General features: G+C 37.5%; 1 pseudogene; it reads right to left on the bottom strand.

The window, feature by feature from the left end:
• Window positions 1–5,250: 5,250 nt before the first annotated feature.
• LOC130884307 (taste receptor type 2 member 136-like) lies at window positions 5,251–6,242 on the bottom strand (annotated as a pseudogene).

Genomic DNA, 6,242 nt, shown 5'->3' with positions numbered 1-6,242 from the left:
AATGTAAGCTCAAAAATATGGAAACCCCAGATCTTCAAAACACTAGAGATCATGTTGCATAATCTAAGTAAAGATCAACAAATAAAAATTTCTTCTTTATTTTTCATTTTTACATTTTAAATATCATTTGACTTTGCATAAATATCTTGGAAAAATCTCTTGACACTAAAAGGGCTGTATAGGATGCTCAGCATGTCATCAGTGAAAATGGGAAGCATAATATTTTAGTTGTAAGCCCTTACTTTACTTACCTAAACTTCTACCAACATATTTCTTTCATGTTACACATTTAAGCACCATTCTTTTTTAATTACGTGACTAATGTCAAGGAATAGAGTCCTCTAACACATATTCCTTTATTTCATCATCTGGCCATACACTGTAATTCTCCACAGTCTGTTGTTCTCTGTATTCTACATGTTTTTCACTTTGTGTGATGGTCTCTATTTTCTCTAAAGAGAAAATTATTAGATAAGAGTTTGTAGTTACATTCATCAGGAAAGGAAGCTAGTACACAAAGACAATTCTAGGGCCATGGGTCTGGAACTAAATTTGGGGATTTGCAGATGGTAATAGCTTGGAGCAAAGTTGGGGCCAGGATAGGATTTTTGTTAAATAATGCAACTGCTTTAACTCATATTACTACAAGCTTAATTTAAGAATTAATAAACTTAAAAAGCAGCTTACCTAAAATTGATGGATAAAGAAATTATACTTGTATAGAACCACTACTTTAGTGTGTCTTACTTCTGGTAAAGAAAGATTTTTTTCACATTTTCCAATTAAAAAAATGATTGATCACAAATATACACTATTCACATTTTCTGTGCTTATGAAAAGATGGGATTCTATCTCTGCCTCAATGAAACAGAGTCATTGGTTTGATGAATGATTAATAAAAACTCAGAGACAGAGATTGGGGATTAACCTGAAATTCCTAAATGCAAAGCAGCCAGCCACTGGCTCTTACTTCAACCTCAGTCCAAAAATAGCAATCCTGCCTCCAGGAATCTAGGAATGAGACTGATATTGAGATTTGTCTCCTCCTATTTTATAATATTCTCTCAGACTGAGATTAAAGGCATGTACCACTGGGATTAAAGGCATGCTACTAGTGTAGCTACTGGGATTAAAGGTGCGTGTTACCACTGTCTGGACTGTAAGACTGACCAGTGGTGTTGTTTCACTCTCTGATCTTCAGGCAAGCTTTATTTATTAGAAGACAAATGAAATGCCACTACATCTGTGTGTAGGTTCCATCATATAGCCAAAATCTTCCTCATTCTTTTTTTCTTTTATATATCATGGCACAGTGTTACATAAACACAATGAATCTTCACATGTGTATCTCCTTCAGTATCTGCTCCATCACTTCACGAACTGGGCATCCTGATAACTAAGCAGTATTACACAGACGTTCTTAAAGATATGAAGAATAGACAGAACAACAACAAAATTAAAAAAAAAAAAAAAGAAGATTCAGGAAGTCATTGTTTTTTTCTGCTGAGTAGTACTCTAATATGTATATATTCCATACTTTCTTCATCCATTCTTCCATTGAAGGGCATCTAGGTTGTTTCCAGGTTCTGGCTATTACAAACAATGCTGCTATGAACATAGCTGAACATATACTTTTGTTTTATGATAGGGCATTTCTTGGGTATATTCCCAAGAGTGGTATTGATGGGTCCAGGGGTAGGTGGATCCCGAAATTCCTGAGAAACCGCCACACTGTTTTCCAAAGCTGTTGCACAAGTTTGCATTCCCACCAGCAATGGATGAGTGTACCCCTTTCTCCACAACCTCTCCAGCAAAGGCTATCATTGGTGTTTTTGATTTTAGCCATTCTGACAGGTGTAAGATGGTATCTTAAAGTTGTCTTGATTTGCATTTCCCTGATCGCTAGGGAAGTTGAGTATGACCTTAAATGTCTTTTGGCCATTCGAACTTCTTCTGTTGAGAATTCTCTGTTCAGCTCAGTGCCCCATTTTTTAATTGGGTTGATTAGCCCTTTAAGGTCTACTTTCTTGAGTTCTCTATATATTTTGGAGATCAGACCTTTGTCTGTTGGGGGGTTGGTGAAGATCTTCTCCCAGTCAGTGAATTTTGCAGGCAAATGGATGGAAATAGAAAACACTATCCTGAGTGAGGTGAGCCAGACCCAAAAAGAGGAACATGGGATGAACTCACTCATATTTGGTTTCTAGCCATGAATAAGGGACGTTGAGCCTATTATGCGTGGTCCTAGAGAAGCTAATTAAGAAGGTGAACCCAAAGAAAAACATTTAGGCGATGAAAGGAGACAGAGACAAAGACCCACATTGGAGCATCGGCCTGAAATCTCAAGGTCCAAATCATGAGCAGGAGACAGAGCACGAGCAAGGAACTTAGGACCGCGAGGGGTGCACCCACACACTGAGACAATGGGGATGTTCTATCAGGAACAAACCAAGGCCAGCTGGCCTGGGTCTGAAAAAGCATGGGATAAAACCGGACTTGCTGAACATAATGGACAATGAGGACTACTGAGAACTCAAGAACAATGGCAATGGGTTTTTGATCCTACTGCACGTACTGGCTTTGTGGGAGCCTAGGCAGCTTACTAGACCTAGATGGAGGTGGGTGGTCCTTGGACTTCCCACAGGGCAGGGAACCCGGATTACTCTTAGGGATGATGAGGGAGGGGGACTTGATGGGGGTGGGGGAGGGAAATGGGAGGTGGTGGCGGGGAGAAGGCAGAAATCTTTAATAAATAAATAAACAATAAAAAGAAAAAAAACAGATGACAAAACAAAAGCAAATGCTAAGAAAGATACAGAAAAATACATCTTGACTTTCAAGAAACACAGAGAGATTAGATACTTTATTGTGAATGTCTGACACAGTCTCCATCTCTTAGAAGTACTAAGTAAAAGTGAAGGACATATACAGTAAAGTTCTCACAGATGCCTTCAGCTACAGTAGAGATATGCAGAAAAGCGAAATAAGACAGCATGCCCCAATGTTAAAGAAAACTGAATATGGAAGAAAATCTGAATTTCTTTCCTTTGTTTTTTAGTTTCAGCCACTATGAAAAACAGTATGACGTCTTCTCAAAAAGCTAAAATAAATCGATTATAAGAATTGGTCGTACCAATTTTTCACACCTTCTACCCTACAGACTTGGTTAGCCATGCTCAATGCCAGTCCATTCACAATAGGTAGCAAATAGAAACAACCTATATGTTTCAGCAGATGAATGGTTTATGAAAATTTTGCAAGATGAAAATCACAATTTCAATACCATGACAGAAATGTCTTTTTTACTTGCCTCCTTCCAGATAGCAAAGATAGTTACAGAGGGCAAATAGGGAAATAAAAACAACCAGCCAATTCATGGGTTTATGGTAAAGTGGTGGATCCTTGGTCCTCAGAGAAGGCAAAACTTGAGTAGCAACTGTTAAGCAATGATTGTGTCTTCAAAGATAAAACCAACACCAAGATATGGATGAGAGATTTCAATGTGAACCTCACACATGGTCTCAGGTGGATAACACAACTCCAGTCATCTGCACAGCCCTTGGTGGTAACAGGAACTATGAACATCAACTCAGACCCTGGTTGTTGTAGGCAGACATGGCCGTTGGCAAAAGTCCTAGCCCAGATGACATCATGGCTCTGAGTGAAAGTGTAGTCCACTTTCAAGGCCCTGGTGGCAACAGAGCACTTGATTATCTACATAGACACAAGTTGGAACCTAGACGATGGGCATCCAGCCCTACATAGTAGGCTTGGATGTTACCATGGTTTTAGGTGTCAGGGTACGCCACTAGGATCGGCATGGCTAGGGTACTCGGTCGACACCTGGTTTTGCCCTGCCTGCCCCAGCTGCAAAGCATGGCATGGAGCTGTTGCTTTTTTTCTCTCATGTTCCCAGGCCTCAAAATTCCTGCTTTTTTGTGCTTGATTTTGATTTTTGTTTTTCTGAGACAGGATTTTTCTGTGTTTCCCTGACTGTCCTGAAACTTGCTCTGTATACCAGGCTGACTTCAAACTCACAGAGATCTGCTTACCTCTGCCTCCTGAATCCTGGACTTAAAGGCGTGGCCCACAACCACTCAACAATTCTTGAAACTAAAATCTACCTCAAACAAGTCTTCAATATGAGATTTAGAATTGAATATATTAGATGTCCAAAATAAATTGTGATTCATCATTGAAATCTACATACGTTTAGTTTTGGTTATACAACTCTCTCACTCTTACTCTTCATCTACTTGCCCGCTACTTGTGGAGGTGTTTCTCTCCCCACCCTCTTCCTGTGCTTCCATATCCAGTGTGATCTACTAAAGAGAAGAGAATCACTGGGGATTGGGGAGGCAGGAGAAGAGGCAGTAAGGAGAAGGAAAAGTAAAATATAGCTGATGAATTCTAATCACTGATATTTCAATTTCTTTAGAGGATTGAGATAGTAGCAATAAAAACTGTCATAAAAATTGTATAACAGATGAATATATTTACAATATTTAACTACACTTCTTGTTTTCATTGATAAAATAATGCTGGATTTTCTTCTAATACAGATGTACTTAAATTTTCAGCTTTTATACCTGAATATAAATATATTTTTTTTAAATCAAATGTTGTTTTTAAGAATTTCATGCATGAGGTAATCTATTTGTATCAGTTTCATCCTTCTTCTGCCCCATCTCCTCCCACAAATTCTGCTTAAATTTTAGGCTTTTTTCTATAATTATCATCTCACACACAAACACACAAACACACACACAAACCCTACTAAGTCTAGTTTTACTTGTATAAACACATATTCAGAGTTGAGCAGCAAGAGATAACCTATCAGACATCTGAAAAAATTTTATACATACATGTGGCACAAAGAACAATGTGAACAGAAATGATTTCTTGAAACAAGCTAACAGTTTTACATAATATTTAAAAATATTTTTAAACTTACTGTAATAAGGGTAAATAAATATTTTTACTGGTTATACCTAGATCCATAATTCTGAAAAAATGTGAATCATATTCAGAATAATGGCATAGTTTTTATTAAAGCGGTATTAAGAAAATGCAATAGACAAGTTTTCTAGTATATTTTATACATGTTCATAAACACAAAATAATGCTACTTTGGTAGACAGAGATATATTTTCCAGAAATTTCTTTATAAGTAATTTAAACATAGTCCATTTTTCAAAAGCAATAGGAAGCTGCTAGTCATACCACATTTCTGATATTGGTTGAAGGACTTTAAGGTTTCGTTTCTTTCAGCCATATGCTTGTCTTTACCTGCACCATTGTCAACACCAAGGCTTGTTTCAACTTTCTGTTTCCCCATATTAGTATGTAGGAATGGCTTGAAGGATATAATGTTCCAATAACCTGGCAAATCAGGTGGACTGGCTCATCCAGAGACTTCATATAACTGTGACCCAATATGATTAGAGATAGGAAAAACATGGAAAATAACAGCAGAAAGGAAATCACAGCTTACAAAGCCTTAATGTGGGCCATAGTGCTTGGATCTCGGCATCCTTTGCTGTAAAGCTTCATTGTCACAGAGAATAGATTAACAGCAGGAAACAGATCATAGATAAGGTGAAGGGAATGACATTGTTTAGAGTGAATGTCATCATAACTGTACAATTTAAGACATAATCCACTTTGTTCTTCCCAGTCAAGTTGTCACTTTGATCATTTACTTAGACTTTGCCACGTGTCGTTGTCATCAGAAGATGAGGACACAAGAACACTAAGCTCCCCAAAAGTACAACTACAATGACACTCTTAATTTTTCCCTTCAGACCAAGAAAAATAAGGTTTGAGAAATTGCCTATCTTCAGCAATACAGTATGCTGAGTATAGTTACCAGCCAGGTATTAAAATGGTTGGTTATGGTGCAGGCATAACAAATAAAAGATTTTACTTGTACAGTTAATAAAGCTGGATTAAACACGGTTGAGCAAAAATTGATTAATATTATGCAAAGGAAACTAAACCTGAAGATGGCCAGAGCAGTGAGAATTCTATCAGCTAAGGAAATTTTGCTTCTCTTGATGTGCTTGATGTACTTGCCTGGTATTGTGAGTCTATCCCATCTCTCCAAGAGGGCTTTTTCAACGTTAAAAAGATAGCAGAACAACAGATGATGCTACTTTGCTCAGGTTTGGACTGATCTCTTACACTAGCCTCAACAAATAAATAGAAAAAAAAAAGGAATTACTCTTGCTGTATTTCCACAT

Source organism: Chionomys nivalis, chromosome 1 (assembly GCF_950005125.1).
Source record: "Chionomys nivalis chromosome 1, mChiNiv1.1, whole genome shotgun sequence".
Lineage (NCBI taxonomy): Eukaryota > Metazoa > Chordata > Mammalia > Rodentia > Cricetidae > Chionomys > Chionomys nivalis.
This window is presented reverse-complemented; position numbering and strand designations above follow the sequence as displayed.